The sequence below is a fragment of the Gracilinanus agilis genome, chromosome 6 (genome assembly GCF_016433145.1).
Source record: "Gracilinanus agilis isolate LMUSP501 chromosome 6, AgileGrace, whole genome shotgun sequence".
NCBI lineage: Eukaryota > Metazoa > Chordata > Mammalia > Didelphimorphia > Didelphidae > Gracilinanus > Gracilinanus agilis.
Genome location: NC_058135.1, coordinates 279754056 through 279764283, shown reverse-complemented (window position 1 = coordinate 279764283; position 10228 = coordinate 279754056).

Below are 10228 nucleotides of genomic sequence, written 5' to 3'. Positions count from 1 at the left end.
TTACTACTATTATCTCCCCTTTTAAAGCTAAATAAATATGTGTTGGTTGACTAAAGTGACTCTTCCATAGGTATATTTTTAATAAGGATTTGAGGTGGGATTTATACCTGAAAGATTCTTCTACTTCTTAATATTATTATTTCTGAAATCTTTTCCTTACTTCAAACCTAAATTTGTTTCTTCTTAATGTCTGCCTTTCTCCCCTGGTTCTTACCTTTGAATACAAGTAGAACAGGTCATATCTTTCCACCATATTACCATCCTTCGGGTACTTGAAAATAACTTGAATATCAATTTTTGTCCTGCACCCCCTTTAATCCTTTCTAGGCTAAACATCCACAATCTCCTCCACCAATTCTAAATAGTAAGATTAAAAAGTATTTCTCCATTTTGAAATTTTCTATCCAATCAATGTCCTTCCCAATGTGGTTAACATACAACTCAGCACATTGCTCCAAGACCTGAGTACCAAAGACCACATGTGTATGCCTGGTTATTATTCTCTATTCAATATAATGTCAAATTCCTTTTCTTTTTAGCCATGTAGTTCACAAAGTCATTGTGGGGATCCTATGTATTTAAAGTGCTTTGTGAAATTTAAAGAGGCTGCTCTGGTACATTGGATAGAGCTGTACAAATAGAATTTAAAAGCCCCACATTGAAACTAATCCACATACATGATGTAACCCTCTCAGTTTCCTCAATTTTAAAATGCAGTTAATAATAGCACTTATATCTCAGAATCATTGTGACATCCTAGTATGGTACGTATCACGTAATTGATGCTATAGAAATTTCCTTCTCTTCTCTTCACCAATATAGATTCTAGTTTCATCATCTTTGGTATCAACGCCTAACTAATTGTCATTGTTTCATTGTAAAATTTTCATTGTAAAATTTTTCTTCATGTTCAAAATTTTATTCTTGATATAAATTGATTCTTTGAGGTTTGAACTTCCCATAGAAATAATACACAAAATCCCATTTTATTTTACAACTTGTATGTGGGGACTTGACTATACTTAAACCTAATGTGCCTGTCTGATAATTGCTAGTTTTTCTTTCTTTATCTATCTCAGACTTTCAGATAACTTAATGAGTTTCCACTCACTTCTTCAACACTTCCATTTATTTTGATCCTACCCAATAATTCCTCATCCCTTGGGAGGATCAAAGGCAAAATAAAATTTCCTAATATTATTCCTTTGCTTTTGAAATTTGATAGATAAAAATCATCAGGAGATCAACAAGAAATAATAAGACATGAAACCTGATCAGCTGTGATCTGCGGTAGATAACTTCTGAGGAATTATCCTAATTTGGGATTCTCTGATTGTTTTCTATAATATTTTCAACATATAACTAGTTCTAGATAGCATGTGGCAGTCTACTTAGAACTACTATGAAAACTATTTCTAATGTCTCATGGTGGTAAAATTAAAATAAGTACTCTAAGTGTGAGTGACTGATGAATATCTGTGGGAGGAGGACCTTTCAAACTGTAATGGTTTATGCTTGGGTCTGGGTAGAGACTATATATTTGTCTGCTGCACAAATGTCACCTTAACTTAGTTAAAAGAGGGAAGGCTACCACTGGTCAATTGGTGAGTGACATTTATGAACTGTCTACTGTATGCCTGGCACTATGCCAAGCCTGGATAATAAAAAAAAAAGTAAGATGGAGTACTTGCTCTCCAGGAGCTCCAAATCTAAAGGCAAATACAAATAAATGTATAAATAAGCTTTATCTTAGATAAATTTGAAGTAATCAAAAGAAGAAAGTTACTGAAATTGAGATGGACTAAGAAAGCCTTCCTGGGGATGAGATTGTAGCTCAAACTTGAAGGAGGTGAAAAGAAACAGTGGTGATTTCCCATGGACCCACAAAACCTTACACTGAATAAATGGGCAAAATGTCCCTTTTTTGTGTCTGCCTTCTGCTTGTACAGTGGCTGGTTAGCGTATTGAAAAAGAAACAGGTTATTTGAGGAGAACAAATTTAGAAATTATACATTAATTGTTAAGTGATCTACTAGTGGTCTTTTGGGAAAAAAAATTCCTACAACTACATAACTAGTATCCACTGGTAGCTGTTCCTACTCAGGATCTGGTGACCAGTTTACTGAACACACCTCAGAGCTACAATGATTCCAGGACTAAGCAGGACACCAATGAAATCTCAGCCAACTTTCTTTGATCCTCTCCTCTTGCTTCACTCCATCTCTTACCTTTCCTCTTATTTTATTCAACCATTTTCTCTTTTTTTTTCCTTTTGTATTTATTCTTCCCTACAGTGAAGTATGTTCATTGGAAAAAGTCTAGTTTTTTAAACCTGACCAACAATAAGCCTCTTGTTATGATGATTTTCACTGGAGAACAAGTCATTTGTCTTTCCTTGAGTGTAATTTTGCTTCAGTTATTTATTAAGTGTGTAGCAGAATGAAAATAATAAAGTGAGGATAATTCCAGAGACAGAGCCATGATGGAAGAGTATAGAGAAATCTTGAACAACTCTGGGAATCTTCTCCCACCAATCTTAAAATAATACTTTAAAATGAGTACTGGATTGAATGAACGAACAAGAAGATGGAGTGAAACAACTTTCCTGTAGAAAACAACTTGAAAAATAGCCAGAGAGGATCTGGGTTGCTGGGTTCTGAAGGGAGAAAAGACCAAGAAAAGGCTGCACAGCCTATAGGCAGGCTACTCAAAGGAATAGTAGCACAATCCAACAAAAAAACCCACCCATCTCACATATTTTTAGCAAGATTCTAAAAGTGGGTCCAAGTCACCTTTGAGACAATGAAAACCTGCCAGAACAATGCAATTCCACACATATCCTTTAAAATTCCTAGCCCCAGCTCAAGCCTGCAGTGAGCCCCTAAGCCTTAGTAAGGGGCAGTGAATGGTGTACCTGGCTGGTACAGGCCCAGAAAAGACTCTAAGGCCTTGCCCAAGCCCAAAATGAGGTCCCAACCTTCAGCAAAAGGCAGTTGTCAGGGAACCTAGCTGCTTAAGCCAAAGGGAAAGTCCAGAGCCCTTGCCCAAAACTTAAGTGAGAACCTGATCCTAGTACAAGGTAGTCTGAAGCACTCCTGACCTATATGAACCAAGAGTGAGACCCAGAACCCCTGCCCAAACACAAGGCAAGGTCCAAAGCCAGAGGGTAAGTCAGTTGGCAACAAAATCAGAGTGAGACCCAAGCCCCTGCCCAAGACTAAGTATTAGGGAGACCACAAGCTCTAGGTATGATAGTCCACAGTGTACCTGGCCTATGCAAACCCAAAATGAGTCACAGAGCCCTAGTCCAAGCTTGATGCTATGCTCTGAGCCCCAACACAAGATAGTTCACATTGATCTCACCTTTGAAAGCTATTAGCAATTCCAGGGCCTGATTGGATCAGCAGAGTTAGGTAACATTCAGTGCTCCCAGCCTACAGTCCATTATATCACCTTGGAAGAACTGAAACTTGCAGAAACCCAGAAATAAACATAAAGGTATCAGCAAGAAAAAACTGAAGTTTAAGAGAGTGCCTTTTCTCCCCTAAGGATAGTTCCCAACTTTAAGATAAAAGTAAAAGTCAATATAAAGGCTGGGAAAATGAGAAAACATCAAAAAATAAAAATATCTAAATGTTAGAAAAATTTAATGGAGACAAAGAAGATCAAGATACAGACTCAAAGAGATAGTAAGAGCAAAGTATCTACATTGAAAACTTGAAACCAAAATATAAATTAGCCTCATATTCTGAAAGAGATCAAAAAGGATTTCAAAAATCAATTAAGAGAGATAGAGAAAAATGAGATGCAGAAATGAAAGCAATATAAAACATAATTGAAAAAAAGGAAAAAAAGGAAAAAAATTCAATGAAATCCAAAAAGTAGTATTGATCAAATGGAAAAGGAAGTCCAAAAGCTCATGGAAGTAAAACATCCCTTAAAAATTAGTTGAGCAAGTAGAAGCTAATGACTTCATGAGACATCAAGAAATTATCAAAGAAAATTTCCATGACATTCTTGAAAAAGACAGGAAAGTAGAAATTAAAAGAATCAACAGATCACCTCCTAAAATAAATCCCCAAATAACAGCTCTCAGGAATATTATAAGGAATATTATAAATTCAAGAGCTCTCAGAACAAGGAGAAAATTGTGCAAACATACAGAAAGAAACCATTCAAATATAGTCAGAATTACATAGGACCTAACAGCTTTATTGTAAAGCATCAGAAATCTTGAAATACAGTATTCTGGAAATCAGAAGAATTAGATTTACAACCCAGAATCACCTACTCATCAAAACTGAGTATATTTTTTTAGGGGAAAATGGTCATTTAATAAAATAGATTTCTAAGTATTCCTGATAAAAAAGACCTGACCTAAACAGAAAGTTTGGTATTCACATATAAGACTCAAGAGAAACATAAACATGTAAATAAGAAAGAAAAAAATCAAGGGATTTAATATTATCAAAATGTTTATAGTCCTAAGTGGAAAGATGATATTTGTAACCCTTATTATTTTTTTATCAGTATTAGAGCAGTTAGAAGGGATATACATAGACAAAGGGTATGGAAATAAGTTGTTTAGGATGGTATGATATGCAAAATAATTCAGGGGTTAAAAGAGAATTAAAGTGAGAGAAAAAAGAAGAGAGAGGGGAAATGGAGTAAATTATCTTATCTAAAGAGATTTAAAAAACTGTTACCATGGAAGGCAAGATGAGGGTGGTTGGTAATTTCTGTTCTTCCAAAAGTAAACCTCAGAAACTTTCCTAAAAGCACAAAAGCCCCATACAGTGACACTATCATAGCCATTTTTGATGGTATATAAGTTAGAACTTGCCCAAGGGATATGGTCAGCCATTGGCATGAATCATACACCCTAAATATTTCCATGAAAAATTGAGGAATTACAACTAGCCATAGGTTTGGAAAACCTCTCCAAACACTGTAAAGTAGCACTGAACTGCTCCCAAGCGTAATAAGCATCCTGTTCAGAGAGTTAGCCATGATGAAACTCATTTACCCTGGTTCAAAAATCCTAGTCTGGCTGGCCAAAATGTTAAATTGGGCCAGATTAGCTATTGTGAATATGGAGTCTCTGTCAGAGAAGGAGCAGGCTGGTTTAATAGGGGTGAAGGGGGAGGAGAGAGTAGAATTCCTCCTCCACCCCCTCAGAGAAGCAGTTAAACTGTAACTCTTGGGATCAGGTATGGATGTAGTTCAAGCTCACTAATTCAGTGCCTAGATGATGAATTTATAGGGAATAATCTCACAGAAGTTATTAACTCTCTCTGTTTAAAATTATTCCCCACACCCTAGGAATAGATGAGGTCAGGTTTTCTTCAAACCAAGATGACAGGCTCTTAGGACTGAAGCTGTACCAGTTCTAACTTGGAAAGAGATTTAGGATGGGTAATGTATACTGATGGTGAATTTACCCCAAATATATCTCCACACAGGCCCAGTATCTAACAAGTGAAGGGATTTAATGTTTCAGGAAGACAGGGTTAAGGGAAATGGGTTAGGTATGGAGGGGGAAGTAAGCTAACTAAAATCTTCAACAGAAAGGTTGGCTACACATTCCCTAAGGGCAAATGTGTTTTGAACAACTAACTCCTATCCCACTACCCAAATAATCTTTCTCCTAATCTAATGTAACTAAGATGAAGGTGTAAAGGTAATCTTGCTTGAAGGTCTATACAGAAATTTGCTATGATGCTGCAGTTGAGGTACTCTCTCAATTGAAACCAACAATGTGACACTCAGCCCCTGGGGGTCAGAGATGAGTGAACCAGTCCTTGAACCCACAAGGAGTGTGATCAAAATGTCCCTGCAAGAAGGGTGACCTGGCCTTTTATACTCAGGCCTCCAATGGCCCTCAACTTCCCCCTCTCCTGGAGTTCTGGGCAGCACTATGGAATTCTGTGAGGTAGCTTTGACCCCTCCCATGATCATGGATGCTACACAGGCAATGTTTAAACTTTACTCTTTTTGTTCAGAGGCAATAACTAACATGCTAATTTTGGTATAGAATCCTATCTCATCCCACAAAGAAGTAGGAGGAGAACAAGAAAAGAGAGTGTAATAGAAGAGAGAGAGGAAGTAAGGGGTGGATATTAAAAGTAAAACACTTGTGAGGAGGGACTGAATGAAAGGAGAGAGAAAGAACAAGATCAAAAGGAGGAAAATAAGATTAAGTTTGATTATCTAATTTTGTTGATAATCATTTAACTGTGAATGCAAACAGGATAAAATCATCTATAAAACAGAAGTGTAGACTAGAGAGGATTAAAAACAACAATAACAACAACCAGAATGTTACAACATGTTATTTGCAAGAAACATGTTTGAAGCAGGGAGACACATACAGAGTTATGGAGCAGAATCTGAAGCAAATAAAGCAGGAGTAGGAATCATGATCTAAGAGAAACCTAAAGCAAAAATAGGTCTAATTAAAAGAGATAAAGAAGGAATTGTATCTTATTAACAGATACCATAGAAAATGAAGTAATATAAATACTAAACATAAATGCACCAAACAGAATAGTCTCCAAATTTTGAAAGGCTAATTTATTGAACTTCAGGAAGAAATAAATGGTTAAACTATTTTAGTGGGGGACCTCAACTCCCACTTCTCAGATTTAAATGAATTTAAGCAAAAAATAAACAAGGTAGAAGTGAAGAGAATGAAATTTTAGAAAAGTTAGAATGACTAGATTTCCAGAGAAAACTGAATGGGAATGGAAAGGAATATGCTTTCTTTACAGTGGCACATGGCACCTAATCAAAAATTGACAATGTATTAGGGCATGAAAATTTCACAACCATATGCAAAAAAGCAGAAATAATAAATGTACCTTTTAAAGATAAAAATTCAATAAAAATTATAATTAATAAGTCCATGAAAGACAAATAAAAATTAATTAGAAAATAAAATAACTTAATTCAATAAAAGGGGCATGTAAAAGAACAATATAGAAAAATTAGTAATTTCATTTAGGAGAATTACAGTAAGGAGACAAAATATCATAATTTATCAAAGCAGTACATAGGAGAAATTTTATATCTATTTTATTTTTTTATTTATAAACTTATATATCTTTATACTCATAATTAAAATGGAGAAAAAATAGATCATTTTTGGCAAGCAACTAAAAAATTAGTAAAAGAAGAAATTAAAAATTCCATATTAAAGATTAAATTGGAAATTTTTAAAATCTAAGGAGAAAAGAAGAAAACTGAATTTAAGGGAACCATTGAACTATTAAATAAGACTACAAATTAGTTTTATGAAAAAATCAAATTAGATAGAGCATTTGTTAATTTGATTTAAAAAAAAAAGAAAAAAGAAAATCAATTAGCTATTATCAAAAAGGAAAAGGATGAATTTACCACCAATGAAAAGGAAATTAAAGCAACCCTTAGGAACTATTTGGCCCAATTATATTCCAATAAACCTGACAATCTAAGCAAAATGGATAAATATTTACAAAAACATAAATTGCATAGATTAACAAAAGAAGAAATAGAAAATTTAAATATACCCATCTCAGAAAAAGAAATTGAACAATCTGTCAATGAACACCCAAAGAAAAAATTCCCAGGGCCAGATGGATTCACAAGAGGATTCAATCAAATATTTAAAGAACAATCAAACTCAATTCGTGAAAACAGGAAGACAAAGCACCCTACCAAATTCTTTTTAGGACAAACATATGGTACTGTTATCAAATCCAGCAGGAACAAAAATAGAGAAAGAAAATTATAGGCCAATAACATTAATTAATATACATGTAAATTTTAAAAATAAAATATAAGAAAGGAAACCATAGCAATAAATAACAAGGATCATTCATTCTGACCAGGTATGGTTTAAATCAGGCATGCAGAGCTGGATTAATATTAGGGAAACCATCAGCATAATTGATCATATTAATAACCAAAATAACAGAAATCACATGATTATCTGAAATAGATGCAGAAAATGTCTTTGACAAAATACAACACCCATTCCTAAAACAGTAGAAAGCATAGGAATAAATGGATCATTCCTCATAATGATAAGTAGTTTTTACCTAAAACCATAAGGAAGTATCATCTGCAATGGGGATAGATTAGAAACCTTCCCACTTAGATCAGGGATGAAGCAAGGATGCTCATCGTCACCACTATTATTTAATATTATACTAGAAATGCTAGCTTTAGTAATAAGAAAAGAAAAAGAAATTGAAACAATTAAAGTAGGCAATAAGGAAATAAAGTATCATTCTTTGTGGACAAATTGTTGGTATATTTAAAGAATTCTAGAAAATTAACTAAAAGACAAGTTGAAATAACTAATTTTAGTAAAGTTGCAGTATATAAAATTAACCTAACTAAATCATTAGAATTCCCATATATTACCAACAAAGTTCAACAGCAAGAGATAGAGAAATCCTATTTAGAATAATTCTAAACAATATAAAAAAACTTGGGAATTTACTTGCTAAGACAAATACAAGAGTTAAATGAACACAATTACAAAGCATTTCACCCAAATAACATCAGATCTAAATAATTGAAAAAATATTAATTGCTCATGGGTAAGCTGAGTTAACATAATAAAGATACATTTCTACCTAATTATTTTACTTATTCAGTGCCATACCAATCAAAATTTTTAAAAAATCTTATAGAACTAGAAAAAATATTTTAAAAATTAATCTGATAGGGGGCAGCTGGGTAGCTCAGTGGAGTGAGAGTCAGGCCTAGAGACAGGAGGTCCTAGGTTCAAACCCGGCCTCAGCCACTTCCCAGCTGTGTGACCCTGGGCAAGTCACTTGACCCCCATTGCCCACCCTTACCACTCTTCCACCTATGAGACAATACACCGAAGTACAAGGGTTTAAAAAAATTAATCTGATAGAACAAAAGGTCAAGAATATATAAAGAGAATTAATTAAAAAAAAAGTCAAGGAAGGTAACCTACCAGCACTAGATCTCAAATTGCATTATAAAGCACTAATCATTGAAAGAATCTGGTACTGGCTAAGAAATAGAATGGTGGATCAGTGGGATAGATTAGATACACAATATATAGGGGTAAATGACCTAATGTTTGACAAATCCAAAGACCCTAACTTTGGAGATAAGAACTCACTACTTGACAAAAATTGTTGAAAAAACTTGAAATCAGCATGGCAGAAACTAGGTATAGATCAATATGCCACTCCCTATTCTAATATAAGGTAAAAAATGAATATGTAATTTGGATATAAAGAGTAGTAACATGAGTTAAATATGGGAACATAAAATACTTTACCTGTTAGATCAATGGAGAAGGGAAGAATTCATGAATAAAGAGGAAGTTTGAGAGCATTATAAGGTATTAAAGTAATAATTTTGATTATATTAAATTAAAAAGATGTTTGTACAAACAAAACCAATATAATCAAGATTGGAAGAGAAAAACAAACTGGGTAAAATTTTATAGCAAATTTCTCTGATAAATGTCTAATTTCTTTTTTTTTCTTTTTTTAAACCCTCACCTTCCATCTTGGAGTGAATAGTGTGTATTGGCTCCAAAGCAGAAGTGGTAAGGGTAGTCAATGGGGGTCAAGTGACTTGCCCAGGGTCACACAGCTGGAAAGTGTCTGATTTGAACCTAGGACCTCCCATCTCTAGGCCTGGCTCTCAGTCCACTGAGCTACCCAGCTTCCCCCTTAAATGTCTAATTTCTCAAAATTATAATGAATTAAGTCAAAATTATAAGAATACAAGTCATTCCCCAATTCCCAAATAGTCAAAGAATATGAATAGGCAGTTTTCAGATGAAGAAATCAAGGCTATCAATAATCATATGAAAAAAACATTCTAAATCACACTTGATTAGGAAATGCAAATTGAAGGAACTCTGATGTACCACCTCACACCTATCAGATTGGCCAATCTGACAGTAAAGGAAAGTGATAAATGTTGTAAGGGATGTGGCAAAATTGGGACCCTGATGCATTGTTAGTAGAATTGCTAACTGATCCAATCATTAAGGAGGGTAATTTGTAAATATGTCCAAAGGCCTATAAAACTGTGCATATCTTTTGATCACTACTGGGTCTGTATAACAAAAAGATCTTTAAAAAGGGAAAGGAGCTACTTGTAGAAATTTATTTATAGCAGCTCTGCTTTTCATGACATAGAATTGAAAATTGAAGGGTTGTCCCTAATTTGGGGAATGGTTGAGCAAATT